Genomic DNA, 10,075 nt, shown 5'->3' on the forward strand with positions numbered 1-10,075 from the left:
ACTGTAAATCCTCCCTTGAGAGTCTTTGCTGGATGTGAATGAGCAGAATTCACAGCAAATTAATAAAAGGGGTTTTTGTCGGGACCAGGAGTTTGCTTCAGGCTCTTGGGAAGCCCAGATCAGAACAGCACCCAGTCCAGCAAAGCAAAGGAACAGGGAAAGGAATCCATGAAACAAGGAACAAACAGTGAGCCCACGAAGTCAGGAAGAAGCAAACAGTCCTGCAAGCTCCAAATGTCTGTACCGGCACATCCAACTCTACCAATTCCCATCCCACAGCATCTCCTTAAATCTCAGTCCCCAGCTGTCCCTTGTGAAGAGGGGCAAGGTGCTCTCCTCCCAGATAGTCGGGTCGGTCTGTGCTGTTCCCGCCTTCTCTCCACTCTCTGTGCTCGGGGATCAAGGCGGGGTAGTCCTTGCCCATCGCCTGAGCTCCATCGCTCCTCATCTCCACTGCCTGCCCTCTCAGTTGTCTTGCCCTCGTTCCCTCCTGCTAACTAGCCGTCCCAATCCTGAGAGGTTCTGGGTTGCTTCAGCCTGCTCCTCCCCGCATTCCTCCCAAGCCACCAAAGCTGCTGTTAGGTAAGACAGGGAGAGCATTCAGAGAAGCATTGTGAAAGTTGTGTTGGAGAACACACAAACCAGCATACAGAGACACTGCAGTTTAAATAGGCTTTTACTTTCGTGGAAATAGAGTCTATCAAACAGTCCAGGTCATACACGGATAAGACAGTCAGTCATCAATGTCTTTCAGTTAAGGGATAATCCAAATAACATAGTCCAGTAGCATATAATCAGTTCGGTACTCAAAGTTTGCTAGCAGTTGCAAAACTTACAATAGCTCACGGCACTTTCTAACAGCCAGCTTCCAAAACACTCAGATCAGATCAGCCCAGCATCTAACAAACAGAGAGCTAACAGTCGTTCTGGCTCCCTCTTATGGCCGATTGAGGGAAAAGCAACCAATCACATTTTACAGTATGATTTAAAGAAACAGGTACAACATTGCTGTATGATTTATATATTACCAACCCAACCATTAGAATTATATTCCTAACAGCTGCCTCCTTGATTTCCTCCAGCTCCAGCTCCGGCTTGTCCTCCTCCGCAGATTCAGGCTCTAACAGGGGCACAACATTGGCAGTTTTCAAAGGGGTGGACTTTAACTCCCAGAATTCTCCAGCCAGATCAGAATTCTGGGAGTTGGAGTTCACCTCTCTGAAAGCTGCCAAGCTTCAGAAATGCTGTTTTAGTGGAATGTAGCTCAATTCCACCCACCATCCAGACAGATGGATAGGCGGGTGCGAATTCTCTCTCTCTTTCTTTTTCTTTTTGCACTTTCCCCCCTCTGTTTTGTTTCGGGGAGGGCAGGTTGGAATAATAGGAACATTTGGCAGCTGGAATGGGTCGCCGGGCGGGCCAATTTTAGCTGCTTTCTGTCTCACTTTCAAAACATCCCCTGGATTTTACTGGAGAAGTTTTGTCCTACTTTTGGAAACAGGCAGTGCTAAGATGCTCTCTGGGATTATACTAGGAGTGACTCTCTGCAGACCAAGCAAACATTTCTCTGCAGAGAAAAGAAACCTGGATGGCATGAACCCTGGATGAGATTCAGAGCCCGCTTCAGATAGTCATATCTGAACATAGCATGACATGAGTCAGTTGTGTGCAGCAGCAGCCAAAAAAGTTAATGCAATCCTTGGTTGCATAAACGGAGGCATAGACTCAAAATCACGTGAAGTATTAGTGCTTTATAAAGCCTTAGTGAGACCACACCTGGAATATTGCATGCAGTTTTGGTCACCACATTTTAAAAAGGAAAAAGATGTTTAGACTCTGGGAAAAGTGCAAAGAAGAGCAACTGAGATGATTAAAGGCCTGAAGACTAAAACAGATGAAGAATGGTTGCAGGAACTGGGCCTGACTAGTCTAGTGAAGAGAAGGATTAAGGGGGACAGGATAGCAGTCTTCAAGTATTTGAGGAGCTGCTACAAAGAAGAGGGGGTCCAAACTAAACCAAACCACCAGAAGGCAATACAAGATACAATGTTTGGAAAATAATCAGAGAGAGAAGCAATCTAGAATTAAGTAGAAACTTCCCAACAGTGCGGACAATTAACCAGTGGAACAGAAGTTGCCTTCAGACGTTATAGAGGTTATAGAAGTTATAAGAAGAGACTGGACAATCACTTGTCTGAAACAGCATCTCCTGCTTGAGCAGGGGGCTGGACTAGTAGACCTCCACGGTCCCTTCCAGCTCTATTCCAATTCTAATATAGTTCAGCATTATTATAGGTAGTCCTCAAATAATAACTGCAATTGGGGGCAGAACTAAGTGATATGATTGTTAAGTGAGTCTCATCCAAATTGGTGTCCATTTTTTTGGCCATAGCTATTAAGCTAATCCCTGCAGTTGTTAAGTAAATCATGTGGTCATTAAGTGAGTCCAGCTTCCTCCATTGACTTTGATTATCAAAAGATGGCTGAGAAGGCCAGCAACGGCAACCACATGAAACCACCCACCCACCCCGGGATGCTGCAACCATTGTAAATGCACCCCAGTTGCCAAGTGCCTGAATTTTGAACGTATAACTGCTGTGGTGGTGAGGGCAAGGACCAGTAGTAAGTTACTTTTTTTCAATGCTGTTGTAACTTTGAAGGTTGGTTAAATGAGCAGTTGCAGGTCGAGGGCTCTCTGTAATTGTAGCATCTGCACTCCAGTCAGTTCCCCCAAACTGCGGTCAACGTGGTGCAATGATGGAACAAATTACAAGAGAACTCTGAATTGGCACCTGGAATGCAGAAGGTGTCCACCCTGAAATCATTTTGAAGCATCTTCAGGGCTGCCACAGCGAGGCTGGATGGAGCTGTGGGAATGGGAAGCGGGGGAATGGAGATAGCTGGGGACTTATAGCCAAAATAAAATTCATTCCCCTGGGAACCAAGGACATTCCCAGCAGGTGCTGGAAAGGGATGAACCGAAGTCAGCTGGTGTTAGGACTATGGCCTTGTTGTTGTTGGGGCCCACCAGCAACCAGCGGAGCTGGTGGCAGACTCAGACAGTGAGGAGGTTGGGGAGGAAGATGGGCCAGTCCTGGAGTCTGGGGAAGGCTCTGATGAGGGCTCTGCGTCAGAGGCACAGATGGGGCCAGGGCTGACCGAGAGTTATCAGCTGCCTTTGGAGTCAGAGATCAGTGAGGCAGAAGAACAGCTGGAGCCTGTTTCTGATGTGTGCATATGCAGAGTTGCCAGGAGAAGGGAACAGCTAAGGAACAAAGTCCAACTCAGGAGTAAAGGCACATGTGGACAGTGAATGGTCCCTCCCACAGGGAATAAAGAGGAGTGAAATGGGAGGGGAGTTTGCAGGAGACAATTAGTTCAATCCGTTAGGGTGAAGATCTGTTCCTGACTTCTTTCCAAGTAATTGCTGCTACAGCATGATGTTTGGAAGATATCGGCCTGGCAGCTTTCCAAGCCTGATAAAGGTCTGTGATTGTGAAATCTCTTGAAAGACTGTTGACTGGGACTTTGCTGGAGAGGAATTCCCTTTCACCTAAATAAAACAGATTTTATCAGGACAAGGAGTCGGCTTCATCATCTTGGGAGAACGGTTGGGCCATGTGATGAGCTTGTCAACTGGTGGGGGGGAGATTTCTAATTTGGGTGGGGTAAACCTCGGGCCTTCAGAATCGGGTTTTCACCAGATGTGCCAATATGATATGTCTAATAAATTTGAACTCGGAATTTAGATTGCATTGGGTCTGTTACTTGGATCCTGGACAGAATGTTTAGACTGGGGCTAAAGCAGATGTTACCTTGCCAAGAAATCAGCACACCAACATCTGCATGGTTGTCCCGGGTGTTTTTTTCTTCTTTGACCCCTTCTCTCAAGAAGAGGAAGCAAGATTTATGGCCCATTTTAAGTGCCAGGGGTTGGTCACAGGTCCTCATTGTTTTATGGACATAGTAATAAACCCATCAGCAAGGATTTAAGCCCTTCCCCTCCCTTGATTGGAAAGGGAGCCTGATGTTATTTATGGCGCAAAGACATTTTAAGGTGGTGAAAGAGAGAGGCGGTGGCAAGAGCATGTTCCTCCACAGCTGCCGAGCAAATATCTTTGGGTAGATGGTGGCTCAAATGTCCTCCAGCCCATAAATGGGACCTGTGGAACTGTAGAGCCAGAGACATCCCCATGATATTTGGGCCCACTTTTGAGAACCATGTCACATTCAGACAAATTGGAACAGGTCCAAGGAGGGCTAAGGAAAAGGATCCGAGATATCTTGAAAATGGAATCTTTGAAGCAGAACTGGGTGGATCAACGTACGTTGAGAAGACTTAAGGGACGGTGTGGCCTGCTTTTCTTTCTCTCTGATAGTTATGAGCCTTCATGTGGGGTCCTTGGTGCTCTCTGAGCTTGGTGATTTCTTACCAGTGTTTCATGACCCAACTAGCTCAACTAGTTGGGTACTGAAATGTCTGAAAGAAAACCACCAAGCTCAGAGAGCAACAAGGACCCCACTATCCTAATCATCTCACCCTCCTTCTACTCCTCTCCCTCCCCCTCCTCCTCTTTTCTCCTCCTCTCCACAAACCCAACTCCCTTTTTGAACAGATGACGTTCCCTAGTTGGGTCTTGGAACATCTGCAAGAAAACAACCAAGCTCAGGGAGCACCAAGAACAACAACAACAACAACAACAACAACAACAACACCATCATCATCATCATCATCATCATCATCATCATCCTCTCCACAAACCCCACTCCCTTCTAGTACTGATGACATTCCCTAATTGGGTCTTGAAACATCTGCAAGAGAACAACCAAGCTCAGAGAGCAACAATCACACCACTACCACCATCATCATCATCCTCTCCACAAACCCCACTCCCTTCTAGTACTGATGACATTCCCTAATTGGGTCATGAAACCTCTACAAGAAAACCACCAAGGACCCCACAGTTTTTCTCCTCCTCCTCCTCCTCCTCCTCCTCCTCCTCCTCCTCCTCCTCCTCCTCCTCCTCCTCCTCCTCCTCCTCTCCATAAACTCCACTCCCTTCTAGTACTGATAAGGTTCCCTAATTGGGTCTTGAAACCTCTACAAGAGAACAACCAAGCTCAGAGAGCACCAAGGACACCATCATCATCATCATCATCATCATCATCATCCTCTCTACAAACCCCACTCCCTTCTAGTACTGATGATGTTCCCTAGTTGAGTCTTGAAACATCTGCAAGAAAAAAACCACACAGCTCAGAGAGCACCAAGGACCCACAGTTGAACCCTGAGCTACAAATATTCTTTTCTATTGGGTTCATGTGCCTTTTAAGTTCTTTTCTAGAGTTCCTCTTCTCCTCCCAAAACGTGGCCTCTCCTTCCCTGAACGCCACCATGCTCACCTCAGTGTAGATCAGCAGAAAAATAATCTACAGGGATTTTTGCAAAGCATGGAGTAGCTTCAGAGAGCAGATACTCAGTGTGTATCATTAAGATTATTTATGTTGGACATCCATAATGGCCCTATCCTATACAGTGTCCTGGGTGACTTCTCACCACCAGCCTTTGAAAGTGTTCCTCCCAAACTTATAAATTATATTAAAGGCAGGCAATTAGCATTATAATTAGCTTATCCAATAATTATCAGTGTTAACAGATAATGCATCCTCATTATTTCATTAGGAGGAATAACACCTTGCCATAAGGGATTACGCGAGAGACAAGATGCCAGACCCTTAAACTGAGAAAGCCAAGGTTGACCAAAATTAATAATACTTCTAAAAATAAAAAAATAAAAGCCTAGGCAAGCCAAGAATATTTTGGAAGAACGGGGAGAGGGGTGAAATCCTGACTCATTCCTCTCCTAGTGAGACGAGAGACGAAAGTTTAATCCACACTTTTAAAGTGACAGCCAAACTGAGGTTGTGCTGAGTAACTTGGTCTGGTTTTGGAAGGAGGAGTAAATATTTGTAAAAGCCAACTCACCGTCGCAGGTAAAAATGTGTTGTAATTATGTCATCCTGTGCTCCAGAAACAGCCCAACAATAGAGATGCCCTTTCCACAAAACAGAATTGGAAATATATACACATATACATATATACATATGCACACACACACACACATACATACACACACACACACAAACATACATACATACATACATACATATATATACACACACAAACAAACAAACAAACAAACACACACACACATTAAAAAAGAGGTGGGAAAAATTGCAAGCCAATCAACCTTTGTTCAACCTTCTCTTCAAGAAGGTGGAGGAAGAAATATAAGTAGGATGCAGCAGAGGCGAAAATAGGCCTGGGAGTTGAAGGTCTCTTAGCGTGTATAGTAGAGAAGGGCTGCTGGAAATTGGTTTGCACGAGGCGTCCCTGTCACCCAACTTATCTCAAGGCCCAACCAACTTCACACCTTCACACCACCATGTGGGAGTTACAACTGGGTGCAAGAAGATTAACAGATGAACAGAGTTGGGAGGGACCGTGTAGGTCATCTAGTCCAACCCACTGTCCAAACAGGAGACCCTACACCAGGGATGGCAAACCTTTTAGACACCGAGTGCCCAAACTTAAAGGAGTGTGTGCGCGCGTGCAAACATGCACCAACATGCATGAGCATATGTGCTGACATGCACACATGCACGCTGCATGTCTGTGTATGCGCACATGTGCAGCAGAGACATGAAGACCAGCTGTTCGGCGGGAATGCAGGGCATCCCAACACTGGCAGCGCAGCAACAGGCAAGATCTTTTCCTTTTGTGAGCTTGTATTTCGTCGTTTGCAGGGAAACAGAAGCTCACAAAAGAAACGTCACGGAGATCTGACCTGGGGCAACGGCAAGCGTGCCAGCAGAGAGGGCTCTGCCTGCCACTTCTGGCACACACGGCATAGGTTTGCCAGCGCAGCCCTACACCATTTCCTGACAAATGGCAGCCCAATCTCTTTTTGAAAGACTCGTGATGCAGCTGGAAACAGTTGGGGGAGAAGGCAAGGTAACATGGCCACAGGGGTGTGGAGCGGGGACAGGGAAATTAAGAGGTGGTCATAACCATGTGACAAAGTGAAAATCTCTTATAGCTCCATCAACCATGGGAATCAACCTTCCTTCCTTCCTTCCTCTCTCCCTCCTTTCCTCCCTCCCTCTCATTTCTCTTCCTTCGTTTTTCCAACCTACGTATCTCTCCTTTCTTCCTGCCTCATTGCCCTTCCTCCATCCCTTCTTCCTCTTTCTTTCCTTTCTTTCTCTTTCTTTCTTTCTCTCTTTCTTTCCCTCTCTCCCTCCCTCTCTATCTTCCTCCCTCCCACTGCCCTTTCTTTCTTTCTCTTTTTCTTGTTCTCTCCTTTTTTTCCTCCCTCCCTCCCACTGCTCTCCTTCCTTTCTTTTTCTTTCTTACTTTCTCTTTCTTTCTTTCTTTCTCTTTCTTTCCCCCATCTGTCATCTCTTCCTAACTACCTCCTTAATCTTGTAGATAGATCCCTTTCCCCAATGACATCCTTGTCAGTCTACCCAGCTTTTTTCCCCCTCCTTTTTAAAAGGGGATAAATTTACCCACGTTAAGTACTAAGTGGTACAGAATTAGAGATAGGAAATCAATTAGCCTTTCTTGCTCTAATTATCTCACTATTAACTCTGAATTCACAGCCACGGGCATCAGTGGCACTCAGCTCACAATTGGGGTAACAGACCAGGGCTCGGTGTTTAAACAGCGTTTAAATCTAACTCAAGCACTCAGATCACTGCAGGAGGGATTTGCCTGTAGGTTCGCTTTTATTTTTTTATTTTTTGGCTTTGTGGTTTCCTTGATTTTCTTTCTTTTATTTTTTCTTTTAGTCCAGGGTGCGAATCCAGACACCTGCAGTTCACTCTCAGTGTTTTATCACCAGGCAGCAACATTTTCCAAGCAAAACTGCTCTTTCCCAACTCTATCATCTCCCAATCATGAAACATATCAAATCCAATTTGGGTCCCATCGATTTTTATATACATATATGCACACGTGCACACACAAAACTATTTTAGACCTGGCAAAGGAATATTGATCAGCAGGAGAGTCACGTGTTAGCCAACTGTGCTCTGAGACCAAGCGTGACAAATTGAAGATGATAATTAAAAACAAAGAAAATGAAACACCCTGACGAAGTGGATTTTCTGCCCCCCCCCCACTGTTTCTAGAAACTTGCAGAATTAGATCTGGTTACAAAAAGAAAACATGAAATTTGCCCCTGAGATTAGCAAAAGGATTCTTCCATACCCTCAGCTGTTTGATGGCCAGCCTCTAAAAGCAGTATTTCTCTGTCATGGCAATTTTAAGATGGGTGGACTTCAACTCCCAGAATTCCCCAGCCAGATACTTCTTTGAGTAGACTTCAACTCCCAGAATTCCCCAGCCAGATACTTCTTTGCGTAGACTTCAACTCCCAGAATTCCCTACCAGGTATTTTTTTAAGATGGGTGGACTTCAACTCCCAGAATTCCTCAGCCACATGGGTGTATTTTAACCACCAGTATTCCAATAGAATAGCTGGCCGGGGAATTGTGGGAATTGAAGCCCAACCATCTTCCAGCTGCCATGGTTGAGAAACCCTGCTCTAAAGCAAGAGTGTGCAGGGTGCCTCTCTTGGAAATACCATTGATGTAGCACATCTAATTCGAAAGACCCCACGCAAAAGAGCTGACAATGATGCCACTTGGCAATGGCCAAGCCACACAACAGAAAGGCACAGGGAATATTTTCATCCATGTGAGCAGGCAAAGAACAACGCCCACCACTTCTTTTTTTTCACCATGGTAGCAGCTACCCACATCCAAGGAGGCGGAAAGAAACGGTCAGAGGGAGAACGACTACGGTGGGTTGCAGAGTGAGGCACTGAGGAAGGGAGGGAGGGAGGGAGGGAGGGAGGGAGGATGGATGGATGGAAGGAAGGAAGGAAGGAAGGAAGAAAGGAAGGGGGAAAAGGAAGGAAGGAAGGGGGAAAGCAAGGAAGGAAGGGAAGAAGGGAGGAACTAATGAACAAATAAACAAATGAAGAAAGAAAGGAAGGATGAGGGAGGGAGGAACAAATGAAGGAAGGAAGGAAGAGCTAGGTAAGAAGGAAGCAAGGAAGGAAGGGGGAGGGAGGGAGGAAGAATGGAAGGAAGGGGGAAAGCAAGGAAGTGGAAAGCAAAGAAGGAACAAAAGAATGGAGGAAGTAATGAACAAATGAACAAACGAAGGAAGGAAGGACAAGGGAGGGAGGAACAAATGAAGGAAGGAAGAGCTAGGTAAGAAGGAAGCAAGGAAGCAAAGAAGGGTGAGGGTGGAAGGGAGAGAGGAAGTAAGGGTGAGGGAGGGAGGGAGAGAGGAAGGATGGAAGGAAGGGGGAAAAGGAAAGAAAGGGAGAAAGCAAGGAAGGAAGGGGAAAAAGCAAGGAAGAAAGGAAAGAAGGAATGAACAAATGAAGGAAGGAAGGAAGGAAGGAAGGAAGGAAGGAAGGAAGGAAGGAAGGAAGGAAGGAAGGAAAGGAAGGAGGGAGGGAGGCTCAGCCAAGCTGGAAAAGAATGGCACTACAGTTTGATCCTATCCCAGCAGATGTGAATGACAAATTTCCAAGGAACAACAACGTTATAGGAGATAAAGAGGTTCAGAATCAGCCTTTGGTCTGAGATTGTCCTGCAAAGCTTTGCAGATGGATGAAGACTTGTGTCAACACTTTTCAGAGTGCTTGGTGCCCTCTGAGCTTAGTGGAAGTTTTGCAGACATTTCATTACCCAACTAGGTAACATTATCAATCCTAGTACTGTAGCACTGATGTTACCTAGTTGAGCAATGAAACATCTGCAAAAAACCCACCAAGCTCAAAGGGCACCAAGGACCCTAAAGTCCTTCTCCTCCTCTTCCTTCTCCTTTTCCCCCTCCACAAACCCCACTCTCTTCTAGCACTGATGATGTTACCTAGTTGGGTAATGAAACATCTGCAAGAAAACAAGCAAGCTCAGAGACCACCAAGGACCCCTCAATTCAATCCTGAGCTGCAAGTATCCTCTTTTGTTCACATCAACACTTTCCTGGTTC

The sequence above is a fragment of the Thamnophis sirtalis genome, unplaced genomic scaffold, assembly GCF_051295495.1.
Source record: "Thamnophis sirtalis isolate CommonGarterSnake01/CBP01778 unplaced genomic scaffold, rThaSir2_p1.2 scaffold_2, whole genome shotgun sequence".
NCBI classification, from domain to species: domain Eukaryota; kingdom Metazoa; phylum Chordata; class Lepidosauria; order Squamata; family Natricidae; genus Thamnophis; species Thamnophis sirtalis.